Here is a 20297-nt window from a genome sequence, read left to right on the forward strand (position 1 = left end):
GCAGCGCCAACCTCTTCGTCGCTCTCGCGAGGGGTCGATGGTTTCTTCTCTTTTTTTTCGAATTCCCATTCTCTCCCGTTTCCCTCGGCCGCGGCTGCCCGTTGTTCGACCGTCATATAAAGTTCGCTCTGTACTGCAAGCCTGAAGAGAAACAACGCGTACTCACTGTTGTTTCCTTTTACGGTCAGCCGAAAAAGGCAGCGCGCAGGCGCTTTGCGTCGTCGCCTCGCCTCACGAGGTACGGAAGGAGCAAGCGCCCGTACGCAAGAGCAGGCACTAGAGCCGTGGCGCGCAGGCAAGCCAACCGATGATGCGCGCCGCTGCACTCAAACGATCCGCGATCACGCCACGGCATGCAGAGTCTACGGTGCATGCGTTCCTGGACGCCGCCACCCCCTTGCATCTTCGCCCCGTCACCTCCATAACGCCGTCTCACAAATAGTACGGCGGCGCCAAAGCCATCGTCATCTGCAACGGCCAGTTCGTGGCCCATGCACACGCTCCCACATCACGATGCTGCGTGCGGCGATTCCGTGCGTTGCCGCCACACTTTCGCTCGAAAGACGACGAGAAAGTGTATCACGCGAACGGAAAATCAAACGACGCATAAAAACAAAAAGTGGAACCGAAAAAGCAGAAAGTATGTGAGCGAGGCCCCCAAAGTAAGGCGTCTGTCCTCCTCGTATACGCAGGTGTATAGCGTGCCTCGGACCCCTCTGGCGTTAGGCTGAGGCCAGGACGACGCAGATATACGCCCCACGGACCCGCGTTCGTGTGACTGAAAAAGAAAATCGCAGCAGCAAGAGGCGAATCGCCTTTGCTGGGGCTAAAGAAGAAGATCCATGCCGTATACACTGCGGCGGGCAAACGGCGCGGACATGGCGAGGCATGAGAGAACAACGTTTGAGACTTCGAAGAACGGCACGCCATTATTCACCGCGTTCGAGCTTAGCTGGCTGTCCAGCGATGCAGGAGGTCTACTCCGCGTGCCAACACCACCGGCGGTGAGGGCAAAAAGGAAACAGGAGCGGTGGTTGTGCGCGCTAACAGCAAGACCTGTATGTCCGAAGAGCCGAAAGTCGTGGGAGCAGCACGAGCTGCCAAAGCTGCTTTTCTTGGCAAAGGGCACTTCTTAGTGCCCAGTCTCACGCTCTGGTATACCTGTATAGCCCCGGGAGCAAACTTGCTATTCGAAAGCTTACGCATAAAGTATATAGTATACAGCCGGCGTTCGGGAAATGAGACATGTGGTATTGCGTGCTCGTTTTCGCCCCCAATGAAGGCGCCCTCAGCTTCTTTTTCTTGCTGCCTTAAACTTTTGCCTGCTCGAATTCCGAGATTCAATTGTAGACAGCACTTTCACAGGGATATATGGAGTACAGGCCGGAAAGATCAGAAACAACTACAGCCACTTGGGAACGGGTGCTCCGGCAGGCGCCATCGCCGTGCGTGTGAAGTGATCGTTAGCCACGCCGTGGTACGTGGTCTTCTCGAGAAAAACACACACGCAAGGACGTTCCCAGGTTCATTTCCTTCGAAGTCACTCCAAACGAAGAAAATAAGGCAAGCACAAAAGCACGAAGCACGCTAAAAGAAAGGACCGCGCCACCAAGTATATACCGATCACGTGGAAGCAATGTAACGTATCTCGGACGGTGTCTTATTTGCAACGAGGTTTTTTACCCTCCCTTATAATCAAACACCCAAAGTGCACGAATGCAAAGCGACATGCATTGAATATGCAAATTCACGAGGCAAGTGTGTGAAGCTACGTGAGTTTCTCTTCTCCACGTGTCGTTTTGAAAGTAGCGACAGGTGGTATATGCCTCTACAGCTCTGACCCTCCGTGGTCACTATAAAGTGTGTGCGCGCGCCCAATCTGCCTATTCGATCTCTGTTTCTGCCCATCCCGCATCTCTTTTTTTTTTTTTTTCGATTTGGCAACTTTCCTGCGCATGGGTGCGCGAATTACAGCTTCGGTGGAGGTCCGTGCATGCAGACGTTCCGAAAGAGTCCCTGTATTTCGTTAGAAAACGCGGCGGGGACACACAACCGGCAGAGTCCTCCGCGGGAGATTACAGCGGGGCAAAGTTCAAGCTCGTGCAAGCCCTGACCGGCCGTCTATGTGCGCAGCATCCAGTTGCAAGAAGCAGTGTATGCCATATCTTCACGCGTTTAACCGGCACCAAGACTTTGTGTATGCACCGGCGTTTGCGGTGCCCTTCGTATATATCAAGCGTGATTCATCAAGTTTTCGACTGGTAATTCTATACAGGAAAATAGTTGTGCAGAACAGAAACAGTGGTACACAGCATGTGATTCTGTCGCTTTCACTTGGTAAACCATCGTTGAATCTCGCGCATATTGTAAACCGACAGTGATGCGCCTTGAGTAGAATACAGCCGGCAGATAGCGTTCACTTGAAATCGGTTTCTCTCGGCAGAAATCGCGCCCCAAGGATACGATTTCTCGGAAAATATCAGCTGCGCTTAACGTTACGTGTTTCGAACGCACGCATTGTAAGCCAGAGCGAAGACGTGTGTGTATTACTGAGGCAAAGACCTACGAGATTTCAATTAGTCATGAATCACGAAGGCACGTTTTTTAGAAACACGTTGTTAAATATTCAGGGCAATAACCTATCGTTACGTTTTGTGTCCCCGCACACATTTGGATGTCGATGCGGAAAAAAAGAAATAGTAAAGCGTCTATCGCAACCGGTGTACTGTGAACGCTAAGGCGCAGGTAATGAAACTTCCACATCCCACCTGCAGCGTTAGACAAATATCATCATCGACCCGCGCCTACTTTGACATAAATGACGATAGGATTCCAAATAGGATGACGTGGTAATGCTATTAAAAGAATATTTTAACGTGCGTACTCTTATCTAAATGTGCGGGCGCTTTTCCGTAACGACCGCTTATGCAGCTACTCCTTCCACGAGTGAAATTACGGTATATACTGACAACCTCCTCCGGTTTTGCAGCATTTCGTACAGTTTCATTGGCGCGGCTACATTTCCCACCTAATCCCCATGCGGTCAGCGTCACCGAGACGCCTCAACGTTGTATATCTCCGTTTGCAATCTCATACAGCGACGGTACGGAGATCCGTGTGCCCGCATTTTTAACAAGGAGCCGATTTCGGTACGCGTTTCACAGCGTGCACTCCAAGAGTCCCGTACCACTGCCTATTTCGTAGCTTCTCTTTTATATGTACTGTTCCTTTATTAACATGCTCGTTTCCATGCACTGCTCTAGAATTTTTACCCGAAGGTTGCGAAGTGGGCGACTAAGCGTGACGTGTCACGTCACCTTTAGCTCAGATAAGTCTGTGACCATTACAGGAAGAACTTTACCACACGGCTCAAGTAATGATGTATAGGCAGCGGGACAAAAATACGATATTCAAGTGCTGATAGTTATAATTTCAAGCTTATATAATGTAAGATAATCAGTTTCGTTTGCCGCTTTCTGCCGCTCGAAGTTCATCGGTCGCCATTATTTGTCAAGCTATAGTATACGTGCGCGATATAGAACGCATGCTACTTTTCCACTATTCGCTTTAACCTTAATTGCTCTGGCGAAAAATCCGACCTCGGTCACTTAGAGGTCATCGAATAGACTCAGTATGTTGCACTGAATAAACCGACAAAATGAACGGCGCAAGTGCTCACAGGAAAGGTTCTTCCGGCCTTTATATAACAACTATTCATACGAAAGAGCAGGCATGCTGCGTGATTTAAGCCACAGGTTTCAATGAATGCGCCGCACACACATCCCGGCACGGTTTCCTTCATTTCCAAATGGAGACTCAAGTGAGGTGCACAGGAATAAGGAGCACACTCCTCCGATGTTCTTGAGCAGGTCTTCAAACACCCTAGCAGTAACACAACGGGGATTATCGTAGCGCCCGAGAGGGTGTTGTAGCAGTGGTCTCGTTAGCATGACAATACTGCTACAGAGCCTTACGGTACAGTATTTGTTTGTTTTTTTTTCAAATTCTTCCTTACCTTGTGTCCTTATTTCTTGTTCGAGAGGCGCTCAATTCACAGATACTATATATAGTGTTAGATATAAAGAGATCAAGGCATTTAATCTGTTCATCTAGCTCTGCGCTCGTTAATTGCGACAGCAGCTACTGCCCCGATTTCCCAGCGCCTCGAACTTAGTGTCGAACTTTTGTAGCCTAATGAAACATCGACAACTGCATATTAAACGGCAACACAGCGACAACAAAAACAGTGAGAAGTTAGGCCGAAATAACGACGTTGTCTGCACGACCAAGACATGCAAATAGCAATGACAGCGGCTGCACGAAGACAATGATGCCACGACACAGCGGGAACGTATCGTGACGACAACGAAAGAGGCACACGTCACAGATCAGACGGAAGTGCAGTATGCACGGACGTAAGAACAAAAGCGTGCGCTGTCACGTTCTAAACTGCTGCCAACTCTAAACAAGAACAGAACGTAGTTAAGACTGTACTGCCGATGACGTGGCCTGAATTTCTAAATCAGTAACAAAGAAGCAGGCGGGTGCTAGATATAACTTTTGTGATCAACGAAAGCACCGCGGAAAAACAGCGGAAGCGCAGCGAATGTCGTGGAATTTTCTATATCAATGCAGTACGGAACACAGGCCGCGACGTCGGGGGGTTGCCTGCGTAACAGCAAGCAAAGAAAAAGCACGTTGACACCGAGCTTATTTCGATTCTGTAGAGACTGAAACACATGACAGCATGCACGACACTACACAGTGCTACCATTTTGACTTATCAAGGCAGAAAGCGATCGAGCCTTCGCGCTCCAGGAAAAAAAAAATGAAATAAAACGTCGCATACGCGGAAGATTGCAGAATGGGGCGCTTATGCATGCGTCACGAATACGACCTCCCCTAAATGTTATATTATATACGGTCGCGCGAACATCAGGAACAGTTCAGTGAGCCTTTCCTGTAGATGCTGTTTCATATAGATGCTGTTTGTTTTCGGCGTTCAGTCGGTGCCTTTCCACGCTTGCAGCGCATCTCGACGGCAGGCAACGGCCGTGTTCGTTTGTCGTCGATGTGCGGATCACGATTCCGGTGCGCCTCAAGCGTCGAAGGGAGGGATCGGCTCTCGCTCTTCGGATAGCAGCGTCCCCGTTTGCTCTTTCAAGTGTTTTTCCGCTGTATATCTTTCTGTGCACTTCGTGATTCCAGAATTTCGTGATTTTGTCTTTCTTCCTTTCTTGTGCCTAAAGCACGCTTGCCTCATAGCTGTCATTGACGGTTGCCTGCGGCATGCCGCTGTACCCGAAAAGATATCTATACACGTTTGGTTGCGATCTTGATAATTGCAACCTAACGCTCATTCCGGTTATGATATAAGTGCGTTACATACTAAATGGTTCAAGTGATCTCGCGCAACTGGTCACACACGCAGTGATAATGTGACTGAAAAACAAAGAGCCCTCTAGGCGCTGCTGCCCCGAATCGTACGCGATGTAATCATGATTCTCGTGGCTCTATAGCAAATATTCAGACAGCCAACATTGCTATGGGCTTTGTAGTGTTTCCGGTCAGTGAAATGTGGCCGTAAATGCACTTGCACATATTCGGTGAATTCACGCTTTCCTACATAAACATTAGCCGCACGAGGATTGGTGGTTAGCAAATCATTTGTTTACTTTTCAAGCCCCGTCCCCAATTGCGCTAGCTAAAACAGTGTTTGACTTGACATTGATTTCGGTCCCGATGACGTCGGTGCTGCGTGTTAATTGTAACAGTGCTCTTTGATTTCTTGGACGACGCATTTGACGCGTGCTCCAGCAATTTACTCCCCCCCCCCTCCCCCGGCGCGCAGCTGAGCTCTATATGCTCCGGGTTTGATTGCGGCCGCGGGTCGGGCGAGTTGGATCGGGGCGAGTTGCAATAATCTCTCGTGTATGGTTTGATCTATGAGCCCGTTAAAAGACCCCAGCTGGCCGAATTAACACGGAGTTCCTCCACTGCACCTTGCCTCGTAACTTTTTCATAACTCCAATATGTATAGGAGGTTAATGTGGCTCCAGCCAAGTTTAAGAGAGCCCGACGTTTCGGGACCGATTCGGCCCTTTCCCCCTGAGGAAGGGGCCGAATCGGTCCCGAAATGTCGGGCTCTCTTAAACATGGCTGGAGCCATATTAACCTCCTAAATATTCCACCCAGCCAGACAGATTTCTGTCGAAATGTTTACATTAACAGTCACCCCCTGAGGAAGGGGCCGAATCGGTCCCGAAACGTCGGGCTCTCTTAAACTTGGCTGGAGCCATATTAACCTCCTAAATATTCCACCCAGCCAGACAGATTTCTGTCGAAATGCTTATATTTAACTCCAAAATGTAATATCGCAGCCTTCAGTTATCTTTGCCGCTTGCCCATAATTGATATCCACAAAGTTGTGATAAGCAAACAAACACCTCTTTTCTGGCGTAGCCCGTCATCTGTTTCTTGAGTCCGATTCCTGCGCCATCATTCTCGCTGAGAAGCAGCTGTGGTCACTCACGCAAGCGGTTGTTGCGTGCATGGTACAGATCCTCGACGTTCTGTCCACGACACACTGGCTGTCGCGCAACGAGGAATGAACGCGCCAAACGTTGGCAGAAGCCACGCCGTAAGGGTTTCGTAGATGTGTTCCAAGCACAAATGCAGTACCAGTACACATATTTTCGTGCTCTTTTTTTCGTTTTGGTTTCTAAAGCCGCGTCATGTCTTACTTGAGAAAATTGCTGTAGTCGCATGGCCCTATGCGCCGCTCATTACGCAATCAACAGTCCACAAACTGGCTGGCGGGCCTCTCAGAACAGTCTGGCTCCATTTGACACAGAATATAAAGCCGAAAAGGGAGGGAGGGTGCACGGGCGTGTGTATGTGCGTGAGGGGTGAGAGGGGGGGGGGGTGCACCATCCGCGGCGCCTGGCCGGAAACGGGAGCAGCGCCTGTTGTGGCAGCACGGCGGATTAAAAGGGAAACCGAGACGGCGGGCTGCGCCCCGGAGAAGCGCGCAAGTCAAAGAAACGGCGCTACTGTAAGAGACGCACGCTGCGGTAAATATACGACAAATAAATAGAGTGAGAGGCAGCAAAGATTAAACGAATAAAAGAAGGGAGGGAGGGCAGGGAGGTGAAAGAGGAAGAGCGGAGAATAGGGCGTCCCTGGGTTCTCCGGCTATAAATTATGGCGTAATCTGGGATTCGGCTTGCGCAGCTATACGTTATAACGTGCCTCGCTGGCCGGTTCGCTGCTTTTCGAGCCGCGACGGCCAGCGAGGCACGAGTGCTTTCGAGCCGCGAGTGCTCTCCTTGGCGCGGGCTTGCCTGTCGGCGCAGTGCGGCCGCGGCAAAGTTGGGAGCTCAAGCGAGAAGCGCTACACACGCACTGTGTGGGCCGTGTACGGACGGGTGGGAGAGGTTACTGGAGGAATGGGCCGTGACTAGGGGAGGACCGAAACAGAGTGGGTAGGGGAGAACCAAAAGAAAAAGAAAACGAACACTCAAGAATTGTACGAAAATCCGAAGAAAGCTGACGTCAAAGCCTGCCAGCTCTGTTCGTGGTGTCGAAAGATTTTTTTCTCTGACTCTTTATTTTTCGAGCGCGAGAAACAACAAAGAAACAACAACCAAGCAAGAAAGAATCGGCGCTGAGAGAAGTGTAACGCGGATCCCATACAGTTGCTGAGTAGAGGGTTAACTTTTTCGCGGGCGCAGCAGGCGTTGTTCGAAATCAGGACGCATGAATCACGCGCGCCTGTCCGTGTTGCGCTGCGCGCCCTTTCGGCTCTATTTAGCCGTTATTCACCCGTCCTCTTCCCTAATTTTTGTTCTTTTAACCAGTTTTCTACGTACTTATTTAAGAAACAACTCGAGAAACTGCAAGCTTGCTTTCGGATAACATGCTTACAATCGCCTTAAAATGCCAACCTCGCATCAACAGAAAAAAGAGAGAAGGAACGTGATAGATGAATACCATGGACTGATTACTCAATCGTTGTGGCTGACTACTCAATCTGCTCCTTTCTCTCTCTCTCTTTCTCTTTCTTCTACGTGGGTCATACAAAGGTCGCGTAGACGTTGAAAACAAGGTGCACTGTCAATCGTAGTGACGAGCACGCTGATGACCACGCATTAAATGACAGTGCGTTGCGGTGTTTTGAATTCACTACGCCCGTGGCAGGAATGCAGAAGAGCACATTAAATAAACCCAAAAGATGGCGTAAATGTGCGTTAATAAGTGCTTAGGCTACAAGCGACATAGTTGCACTTGGTCCCTTGTATGCACGGGTTGCTTGTCATTACTGCTATATTGGACGACCGCCTATTGGCGTATATGTTCAAATTTACGAACAGTTAGCTAGCGCGCATCATTTTATGAATTATACTAGAGTAAGAATTCCTTTGTGGAGCATAGGCGTGCGCACAGGGGGGGGGGGGATGCCCCCCCCCCCTAATCACCTAAGAGGGGGGGGGCGAAATCTGCCCTGTACATTGACCCTTCTAGTTACCTAAGAGGTGGGAGGGGGCAAAATCTACCCCACACATTGACTTTGTAGGGTAGGGGGGCGCTGCGATGAACCTTTGCCCCCTCTGATGGGGAACCCTGCGCATGCCTATGTTTGTGAGCACGAAGTCATGTCTCTGATATGGAATTCATCGGCGTCGAAATGCACGCTGGTTGGAACGATGGACTTGAAGTTTTTGATTAGATCGTTTGCGACACAAATTAGGATCTCTATAGTATAGCGTATGACGCTCATTAACAGTTTTCATAAAATTATTATCTTCTACGCGTATTTGGGGCCCTCATCGTCCCACTCTCCTATAGCTATACATACGCTGGACTAGCTCAGCAAAAACTGCCCATAGGTGCATACCACGTGGTTGACCTGAAAAATAAATGTTCGCATTCGTGCGTTCCCACGGCGAAAATTTTTTTTCCCTCGCTCATACGATGCAGTACGCGGTCGGATAGTCTTCGTTTGTTTCCTGCTTGTCCGTGTATAGAGATTCGATATAGCAGACACTGAACTTTCTTCACTAAAGTTTAAACCAGCCTTCCACCTCCGACATCCACCTTGAGCGTAGATAATGGTTTTACTTTATTTGATACTTACTTGAAGGATGGAAGGAAGATGAAATGTTTGACCAAAATGTCAGCTTACAGCTTAACTTTTTGAAGTCCACCGCTCATACTTTAATAAATCCTCCTCATTTATGATTGTTGGATAGCCAGCGGGACTCAGCATTCCTTTCTTTATGAGTTCACCTCCTTTCTTACTGCACCCGTCATATCAGAAAATTTCGAGCGTGATCGAGGCACTTGAATATGAAAGAAAGCAAAGAACGATGAAACAAAAAAAAATAGATTCAGTCGCAATTCCATTCTCGGTGTATACAGTAACCTGGTCGTCATGACTGCTGAGCACCGAGCACCAGCACGAGCGCCACAGGTAAGCTTTATCTTTCGGGCAATCCGGGCCCACATTACTGTGGCATGAGCCGAATCTTCACCGCCATCACGTATCGGGCACACGCACTGTATGTAGCGTGCAGTCATGTTTTAGACACTACATACGCACCACCTGGCATTTGAGGGCGTTATCGCGGAGGCAGTGTAATGTATTATAATGTTAGCGTTTACTGCGCCACATCTGGCAACAAACGTCGCGCTGACACATCTTAATCAGCAGACTGCTGCCGTACATGCAACGATAGTTTACACAGAACACACGCGCAGTCATTAAACTAAAAAGTACCTTCATCTCTGTCGCCCTCGTTGGCACTGAATCGGGCCATAAAATGTTACTACCAAGAAAGAAAAAAAAAAGCTGTCACGATCCGTTATAAGGGAAAGCAAACATCCAAGATCGATGTTGCAAGCACGAATGTGCCGGATCCTCAAGGCTGCGACGAGCGAACGCCTTCGTACAAAGCGACGAGATTCCTCGGCGGGGCGGCACGCAAACCGGAGTTGTTTGTCCCCATCATCGCCTTCCGCGTCAATCCGGACGGGGATTGGCTAATCCGAGTTTCATTTGGGCGGATTAGGGAAGGCCCGATACGGAGTTGCAAGGCCGCCTTCATAATCTGCTCTCCGCGCAATAGGGATTCGCGTTTGACGAAGCGTTTTTATTGTATGTTTTTACTTGAACACGCAATTCGTGGTGCTGATTGATTCCCAGAAGCCACGCGTTTTGTGTTGGCATCCGCTTTCCATTAGACTTACTATTTTTGTTGCTGTCTTATGTAATATCCGTTCCGGCTGTAGCTCTTACAAAACCACCTCACTGTTTGGATGTCATCATTCGTTTCACCTAAAACTAGACTGATACTCCCGATGTATTAGAGCAAGCGATGTTTACACAGCCACCAAACTAATTGGGTTACGTGGGACTCATTAAACTACACGAGTTACGTGATAATAACGCGCACGTAGGACTTCGGGACAGTTTATATAGCTTTAAATTTGTAACTATAACTTTCCTGGGCTTCTGTATGCGTTACCATGAACTCGAAACACATCAAATTAGGAAATGGCAAATTCTCTGAACTGCCACGGCAAAGAACGTATCATGCCTCACAGATGCTCTCTTACAAAACGAGAAAAAAAAAAAAACGTTTGTTTATTTATTTATTTCGTTCGCCTGTCAGCCACTCATTTGTTAGTTAGTTAGTTAGTTAGTTAGTTAGTTAGTTAGTTAGTTAGTTAGTTAGTTAGTTAGTTAGTTAGTTAGTTAGTTAGTTAGTTAGTTAGTTAGTTAGTTAGTTAGTTAGTTAGTTAGTTAGTTAGTTAGTTAGTTAGTTAGTTAGTTAGTTAGTTTAACATACTGCATGTAGCTTTGAAAAGCAATTACAGGAGGGAGGAGGACAGATAGAAAGGTAGCAAAGTTATAAAGACGACACAATGTAAAATGAATCATCAACAATATATAGCCTATAATAAGAATTTTACAAGTGATGTTGCAATGTACGTTAGTATTGCTACAGTGTACAGTACCTCATAATGTTCATGCAAAGCACGCGCTTAAATACTGCCTAATTATGACACGCGAATTCATCATTCAGCAGGAAATAACCCCCTGCCCCCTCCCACAAAGGGAAGTCAGGGAAGACCTAATTATTAATGTAGGCTCTGGCACGCAGTATGATGCACCTCATTGCGGAGCGATCGCAATTTTGACAGCGCAATGCGCACGGTCAATTTGCTCGCGCCAACATTTCCGGTATTTCCGGTGTATAACTCAATATATACGGACCCCGGCCTCGTCATACTTAGCTATAACTATGGAAAATGATTCACCGCGCAGAATCACAACACAATTTCGCCGTTGCCAATCTGCCGCTGCTCAATGTCGCATATCACGCGGGGAGACAGCGTCCTTAATTAAGCCGGGGTAAATAACGCAGCCTGTCGTATTGCGGCGTTATCGAATCATCATCATCCGTTCGACCTCGCAACAATCACGACAGATACAATGCGCACATGGCGAAACCTATTTGCCATGGCACGCTCATATCTCATTATGTGTATACCGTCGTCGTTCTCTCCCTCTTCGTCGTTTTCGTTGTTGTTATTGTTGTTTATCCGTGCCTGCAGTACTGGGTTCGCTCGATACTCGGTTGAACTACTTCTAGTCATACCGAGACAATTACGCCGACCTGTTCTTTTTGAACTTCATGACGCTCCAACTGCAGGACACCTAGGTGTATCGCGCACGTACGACCGTATCCGCCGTCGCTTCTATTGGCCCGGTCTCCTCCGTTCTGTTCGACGCTACGTTTCTGCCTGTGATTCCTGTCAACGTCGCAAAACGCCCCAGATGTTCCCTGCTGGTCATCTCCAACCAATCGACGTTCCCGTAGAGCCGTTCTTCCGTGTTGGACTTGATCTTCTCGGCCCCTTTCCTACGTCATCCACCGGGAACAAATGGGTAGCCGTGGCGACTGATTACGCTACCCGATATGCCATCACGCGGGCTCTCCCCACCAGCTGCGCCACCGACGTCGCGGACTTTCTCTTACATGACATCATCTTGCTCCATGGTGCTCCACGACAGCTACTCACTGACCGTGGCCGTAACTTTCTCTCTAAAGTTATCGCCGACATTCTGCGTTCCTCCGCCACTCAGCACAAATTGACCACTTCATACCATCCGCAAACGAATGGTCTCACGGAGCGGTTCAACAGAACCCTCACGGATATGCTGTCGATGTACGTGTCGAATGACCACCATGACTGGGACATTGCTCTCCCTTACGTCACGTTCGCATACAATTCTTCTCGACACGCCACTGCCGGTTTTTCGCCGTTTTATCTATTGTACGGTCGTGAACCCACTCTGCCACTTGATACTGTTCTTCCTTCGGCTGCCACCCCAACTACCGAGTACGCACGTGATGCCATAGCACTTGCCGATCATGCGCGCCAACTTGCCCGTACTCGGCTGACTGCCTCGCAAGATACACAGCGACATTACTACGATGCCCGCCACCGCGACGCACAGTTCTCGCCTGGCGCGCTCGTGCTGCTCTGGTCGCCTTCCCGTCATGTTGGACTTTCGGAGAAGCTCCTGTCTAGATACACAGGACCCTACCGCGTCATCCGCCAAGTAACACCCGTGACCTACGAGATTACTCTGGTCAGTCCTCCTTCACCCTCTGCCGCGGTGTCAAGTGACATCGTGCACGTCAGTCGACTCAAGGCCTACTCCAGTGTATCTGACCCATAACTTTAAAAGCTCCGGGACGGCGCTTTTACCGCCGGGGGTCATGCTGCGGACAGCCATCAAAAGACGATTAGGCGAAGACGACGACGACGATTCGGAGACTGTTGTGTGCCGCTGCCTTGCCCGAGCACTCTCCTGTAAATACACTTGTTTACAGCCTCTAGTCTTCGTCTCTTCACGTAACAGTATTAGAGCACTCCATGAACAACAACAGCGAAACGCCGCCTCCGCAGCGTCGAAGAAGCCTCCTGCATCCGTAGTGAGTGCAGGAGAGAATATAAGGAGTAGAAGAAAAGATGAAAAGAAGCCTCGATCCTCTCCTGTTCGATTCCTCGGCTCACTGGACGCAGGATTCATCTCGCTAGCGGCCGATGATGAGAAAGCGCTCCGAGCCTCGCGCGACGTCGCGGGCTCGTTCCGCATGTACGGGCTGCTTCTCGCTACGGATATGGGGACCGCGGTTGCGATGTAGCGCAGAGGAGAGAGATGAGCGCGGGGTGTGCCTATAACGAGCCCGGGTATCGAATCTTGCCGTCCGACGGTGGAAGAAGGGAGAAAAGAAATTCGTTGCGACGCTGGTAGCGGCGGCGGCGACGCAATTCCGAACCGCGCAACAATGGGCCACCCGCCTCCGCCCGGGCCGCAAGCCGCGACCGGCAACAAACACAGGAGATAGAAGGGGGAGGGGAGGGCCTGGCTGCCGCTGGCTGCTGCCTTCCTAAATTAAAATGCCCGATCGAATGCGAGCTGCCGTCGCTGTCGCTGAGCCTGTGTGCTTCTCGAGCAAAAAAAGAAAAAGAAAACTGGGGGTGTTCTTGCCGTTCCCCGCCCTTCGGGCTTTCGCCCCTCGACGGAAGGTTTTATTTCCCCCAGCTCATTTTCTCGACTTCATTCGAAGAGGAGCAGGCCCGCTGGTGGCGGTGGTGGGATAGAAGGAGGAGGGAGGGAGGGAGGGAGGGGGGTCTCCTATATTGCGTCTCTGGCCGCGACTGCACCGAGGAACCACTGGTGCTGCTGCGGCGCCGGGAGGAGATATAAAAGAGGAATTGCATCCTCGAATCGCCTGCCTGCTTTGCCCCCCTCTTCGCGTGCAGGGTGGCGGCGAGGAAGGGGGGGGGGGGGGGGTCGAGGCGAGCAAGCAAGCCGGGCGCCGAGAGGAGTTATGATTGGAACCAGCGGGAGGTCATCCGTGTGGAACTGCCGCCGCTGCTGCTGTTGCTGCGCTAGCTCCGTAGCGCGAAGGAGTGTGTGTGTGTGTGTGTGCGTGCTTCGTAGGCAGCAGCAAAAGAACGGTCGCTCGCTCCGCGGCAACGGCGGCGGCTGCGTTATTTCGGTTAGAGATTGGCTCCACGGCCGCCACGCTATAACCTCTCGCCTCCTCCGCTTCCGATCTCGCGCAGCGTCGAACTCCCCCCCCCCTCCCCCGTGTTACTCTTCTTTCACTCTCTCCTTCCTCCTCTCTCGTTCCGCCACTACCGCGACTAAACGCTCTATCTCTTTCCCTCTTCTCTCTCGCGGTGGCGTCGTCGTGACCCCCTTTTGTTTTGCGGCGCCCGCATCCGCAATTTCCTTCCTTCCACGGCAATATTTTTGTTTGCGATCGCGCTTATTTCGCGATCTGTATTCGACCTTTCCCCGCCCAGTTATTATTTTGCTTCGCATCGTTCTCTGTGCTTTATTTTTTTATACAACACGGCCCTCTTCCCGGGTCCTCGCCACCCCTGAAATTACGCAAGCGATCGCACCGTCCCATGACGCCTGCGGGATGTCTCTCCACGACCGCAAGCTTAAGATCGATCTTCATCGTTTATTGGCAGCGACAGTTCGCTCACTTCCCACACCCACCTCATACCTCTACCCTTCAACCTTCTCTTACTTATTATACAAAATGCACCGCGCTTTCGTATATGTATGCATGACGTGGTAACACACGTAAATAAGCAAACACGAGTGTAAAAACGCGCTTCTCTCACGCACATATGCAACAAACGTAACTCACATGTATTGCACCTAACTTCACCTGACGGCCATCCCACGGAGGCCCGTACGTCGTTTCTCTTGTTGAGCTTCTTTTGGGGGCTGGCGAGACACAACCTCGCTTCGGGACGCACCTGTTTCTGACAGTCATGCAGCAGTCATATAACGGGTATATTGATCTTGCTCAGACCCCACAGCAGGAGCAAGGCAAGCCAGCGCGCCGCCGCGATGGTAAAGAACCCGTATAGCATAGAGTATATATATATATATACGGATCGGCATGAGCCCATATCTCGTCGTCACGAAGATAGAGGAGGCCCAGCTATAGTCATCGCTTTCTTTTCTCGATCGTGCGCCGTGCTCGCGTCGTTTCATCAGTTCCCCCGACTTCCCATTGTTTTCAGACAGTATTATGTCCCGCAGATTCAAGAAGGTAATTACGAGTAATTACGGCGCCCTGAACGCGGTATTGCGCGTCGCCCTCCACAACAGCACGCTACGTACACTCCCGGATGTCGGAAACTTCGTTAAAGGAATGAATGAGGAAAGATAGAAAGAGAGATAAATAAGAAGTCACGCTTGTTTTGATTAAAATGTTTTTGTTCTTTCGCGCGCCAAGATAACCGGGGTATGGGGTTTTTAGATGATAAGTATGTATGTGGACAGCGAAACGAAATGAAACGTGCGAGATAAGCTGTTGGCTGGCGCGCTCAAGGTTGTTCCAGTGACACTACAGATATATAGTTCAAAGGCACGCACTCCCGCTGGCAAACAACCGTTTCACGTTAGGGCGCCGCTGATATCGCCGCGTAGCTTCAATGTTACAGCTTTGGCACCTATGAAATGAAGCTTCCCGCGACAGACGCCGCGTCACATTTTGAGCGCTAATTTGGTCGACGTTGTACAAGTACATTTAGCGTCCCGGAGCGTCATCATGAAGGAAGGGCTATCAAGGGCGAGAGACTCTTTACTGGCACAAAGATTTTGGTGTGTTATATAGACCCCGTGTAGAGTGTGGGGTGGGGCGAGGGGGGAGGGGTGACCTTCGAAGTTGGCCTGTTTGACTCTCATTAAAAGATTCACTCCGAAAATTCTGACAGGTCAATTACGCGTCGGAATTCGGACGCGCGTGCCGCGGACACTCAATGCACTTAATTAGATTCCCTGTTTATCAGCAAGGAAATTGGTTCTGGTAATAGGAAACATTCTCGGCCGTATGAGACCGCACAACGGGGCCATATACGCACCATCTCATTAGGGTCAGATATCGAAAAAAATTTTTGAACGTGCCCTGGTTCCGAAAGATAGAAAGAAAACACGCCGTGTCATATCGCCATTTTATTGCGTAGCGCCGTAATTAAACTAGAACTGAATAGGAGGGCATGTGCGTGCGGTGTGCAGAGATAGTAAGTAAATAACAAAATGGGCGGGGGGTGGGGAGAGAGATAATTGCAATGGTTTGCTAAACCAGACGCAATCAACCTCATACACGAGCAAGGTTGAATTCCTGTCCCGTAGGACATTACGGACAGGAAATATATCTTGGCAAGTCCATTTTTAACGTCAATAAAGGATAGGCAAACGCTTCGTTTTTTATTATTATTATTGTTTTTTTTTTGCTGGAGTCTAAAACAAAAGTTCTTGTTCTTTCCTGCGTGCAACTTGTGCGCGTTAGATCCGGACTTGTTTCACTGCGCAGGGAAATTAGGAGCGCGAGATTTTTACATTACACTGCGCCATGAGTAGAGGTGACAGTTTCGTTACCATGTGGATGTTGGCTACATATATATTCAAAGCTGTAGTTCGTTACGTTGTTTGGTGCGTGCGTGGCGCGATTTTTTTTTTTCTGAATATATTCGAGTAACTTGAGTATCTTTTTACTTGTAACTTTGTAAAAGCCGCGCATACGTTTACAGTTACAGTCTCCCTCTTTCTACTACAGTATTTTCCATCACCAAGAGCATGTTACCGTCAAATGTAATCTAAAGGCAACTTCTATGTCTTGGGTGTCCACCTCGTCGACCAATCTGGTAGGTTCCGTCTCACTCGCGTTAAGCTTTCGATAATGGACTACGCAATGCTGTTACCAGCTGTGAAGCTGTGCCACACGACGTCAGAGATGTATGTGCAGAAGAAATGCGCTCCCGAAGCCCTCACCTTATTCCGCTATTTCGTGTCCATCTTTCTTCCACTCCGAGATGCGCCGCTTTCGAATTGTCCTGTGGTCCTCAGAGCGGAGCTGCCGGCGTCAAACTGCAATAAAATGTGCGAAATACATTAACACGTTATTTGTGCATGATATGACTAAGCATTTCCCCAACGTGTTAACTGAAGGCTGCATTACGAATTATCGAGATTATACGCTCACAGTCTTGAGAAAAATCAGTCAGTAAAACTAGAAGCAAAATGGCTGAAGGAGTCTAATGATATTGAACAAATTAGGCAAAAAATTTCGTCGGAAGAGGTTGGTGACGTTTAGGTGCGCGAACACCGGGTGGTAAGCAATATACCGAAGTCCGCCACTACGCCTCATAACCATATCGTGGTTTTGTCAAGTAAAAACCCCGGGTTTTGATTACTTTTTTCTCTCTTGTCACGACCTGTAGCTCTCACGAACTCCTTAAGCGCCTTGGGAAAGTGACACTATAGAATAGCGAAAGTAGCTCCAATCTTTACGCGCGCGCGTTTATACAACGCTTCACTTTCACTGGGTGCTCGAAACCGCGCCGATACGTGCAAGACAACGTCACATTCATCTACCAAAAGGGTGTAATCTCCTATTGTGAAAATGAGCAGAGATTGCCACAAGGACGGTCGGTATAGAACCGTTCGAAGCTGATAAGATTACTAGACTAAGTACAGCGTCCAGTATCTCTTCAAGTGCAAAGGAAAAGTAACGAAACATATGAGCAACTGCGAGTAACAAGAAAAAAGTATCCCGGCTTAGTATAATCAATATAGCGTTCCGGCTCGAGTTCCCAGAAATCATTCATTGTGTATATCGCATTCCAACAAGCGACTTCGCCGACTTCAATTATTGAACGAGCTCAATACTCGCGCGACGTCAAGAGAAGCACGTCAGGCCTGTAATGGAACGCAATCTCCACGATAATTTAATTAAGGCCAACACACTTCACGGTTTATCTGCCTATAGCATGCGTGACTTCAAGCATAAGTGGATGTATAGCTGAAATCAGCAGTACGTGGCGTCAACACTGCGACGCGCGAGGTAAGTCTAATGCTCATAAAGATTTGCAAAATTTAATTTCCGAGTCCTACGCTGTACCTTTTCTCCCCTCCTTCTCTCTCTTTTTTTTTTTACCCGTGTAACCATTTCCACGTTTAATTTCTTTATTGCTTTGACGACACAAACTTCAATGTGCAGAAGTTCTCGACTTAGCTTGACACGCCTGTGTAAGCGTTCCGCTAAACACAATGTATTGTTAGAGTCTTTTAGCAAGTTACGGAAATACGGTACGCAAATACGGTATACGGTATGGCGGTATACCGCTCCTGCTTTCCCGGTCGCTGTGCTTTTGCCAGTGAAGGCACCCCAACACCACAAAAGCTTTTTAAAAAATTACTGTTGGGTCGTCACGCCTCATTGTTGCTTGTCAGCCTACGCATCGTTAACGAGAAACCTGTCGTTCGGGGGACGCACTGTCACTGTAACTGGGAGCGGCTTAAGCACAACGACGGGAAAAGAGGAGCGCTACCGTACTGCCTTACCGTATTTGCGTACCGTATTTCTGTAACTTGCTAAAAGACTATTGACCCACCCGTCACGGTGGTCTAGTGGTTACGGCGCTCGACGGCTGACCCGAAGGTCGCGAGATCGAATCCCGGCAGCGGCGGCCACATTCTCGATGGAGCCGTAAATGCTCGAGTACCGTATACTCACTTAGATTTAGGATTTCGACCGAGGTGGTTGAAATTTCCGGAGCCCTCCACTAGGGCGTTCCGGATAATCACATCCTCGTTTTCGGACGTTTAATCCCAAGAATTATTATTAGTAGTATAATTGACTAAAAATTGACTCGACTCAACGCTTCGAATTAAAAGTGCGCTGTCACATGTAGTTCTTAAACGCACGAAAATGTATATGTACCGCGAGCAAGCTGTCAAATTGTGTAGGGCTTATATAAATAGAGTATGCCATCGCGCTGATGCGTAACAACACAAAGATTATCTGTAGGACGCGTTAGAGAAAAGGACCGTAGTACATCCGGGAATATCCAGCAGATAAAAGTTCACGAACTGACTTCTCGTGATAATACACAAGGCGCAAAAATTTTATCGCAGGAAAAGTATGGGTTTTATTTATAGATCAACCCACCGTGCTATCGCTCAGAAGACAGTGTTACACTGCTCAGCTTGAAAATGCCGGTCTCAATTTTCGGCCATGACGGCTGCGTTTTAGTGAAGGCGAAAGGCAAGAGCATTCGTGTACTTAAATTTAGGTGCATGTTAAAAAAAAAAAGAAAACACCGGCAGTCAAAAGTACTACAGAGTGGCCCGATATGGTGTGCGTCATATTCATACGATCGTTTTTCAGCATTTTGTCGCATATTGTTGCATATGTCTTTACATATTGTTTTTAGCATATTGTTTTTAGATGTTATCATACGATAAAACACCTGAGTTATTGGTATACTCGCACTCTTATTTCAGGTAGTCTGCGCACAATCGTCTTCGGCTTCTGAAAACGCACGAATAAACAAATAAACAAGAAAGCGTACAAACTGTGAAGCTAGCAAGCAAGCGAACGAACGAGGCAAAGAAAAAGTGAAGCCGTGCTGAAAAAAAAAAGGGGGGGAGCAGATCGCGTCGTGGCGTCAGCGCTGTCCGTATAACCGCGCACCTAGATCGGCAGGAGGTTCGCAGGCCGCCTCGTGGGTGTCGGCTATTATTACGTTTGGGGCGGGAAACCGCTCCCGGGCGCCATTATTTTGACCCCCTGCACCATGAGCACGTCCTGCTCTCCGCATCATCCTCCGAGCTCTAAAAAAAATAAAGATGAACACGAGGATGATGCTGACGTTAGAGGCAAACTAGCCTAATCTCATTCCCATGTAGCGGCGCGAGCGCGGCAGGGGTGAGAGATGGGAGGCTCGCTCATCGCCCATTCCCGAAAAAAAAAGAACGTTCCTCGTATATCCCTGCACGTATCCTTCCACCTCACCCTCTCTCCCTCTCTCTTCCCACCTTTTCCCGAGCATACTCACGCATCTGCGTTCTGAGCTCCCCTTTTCGCCGCTTCCTATTCCTTCTTCCCTACCCCCTTTTCCTCCTTTTTTTCCCTTTTCCCTTTTTGCTATTCGTCCCAGTCTGAACGACACACTCCCCATCCCGTCGCATATATTCCCGGCAGCGGCGAGGAGTGCGAATTAGATCGCGGTTATGGGCAATTCGGCGGTAGCCCGCGCCCCATTCCGGCACGCCTCGGGATAAGAAACTCATCGGCGCGTACGCTTTCCCCTGGCGCCTCTCGCGATGCCAATCGAGCGCCCCTGTGCTGTGGCCGATTCGCGCAGCCATTTTCCGCGCGGCACGCCGCGTAAGGAACACTGGT

At 49.2% G+C, this 20297-nt stretch overlaps 1 protein-coding gene across 5 annotated transcripts in view; it reads right to left on the minus strand.

The window, feature by feature from the left end:
• LOC119383346 (LIM/homeobox protein Lhx4) overlaps positions 1-20297 on the minus strand; it is a 134015-nt gene that overhangs the window by 65676 nt on the left and 48042 nt on the right. For 2 of the 5 annotated variants that reach the window (XM_037651425.2, XM_049412481.1), the window contains exon 2: positions 16883-16978. The exons of 1 other annotated variant lie outside the window; for it this stretch is intronic. The gene's annotated coding sequence lies outside the window, so the exon portion shown is untranslated. 2 more of the 5 variants (XM_037651428.2, XM_037651429.1) reach the window with 2 other exon arrangements.

This window comes from Rhipicephalus sanguineus, chromosome 2 (genome assembly GCF_013339695.2).
Source record: "Rhipicephalus sanguineus isolate Rsan-2018 chromosome 2, BIME_Rsan_1.4, whole genome shotgun sequence".
NCBI classification, from domain to species: Eukaryota; Metazoa; Arthropoda; class Arachnida; order Ixodida; family Ixodidae; genus Rhipicephalus; species Rhipicephalus sanguineus.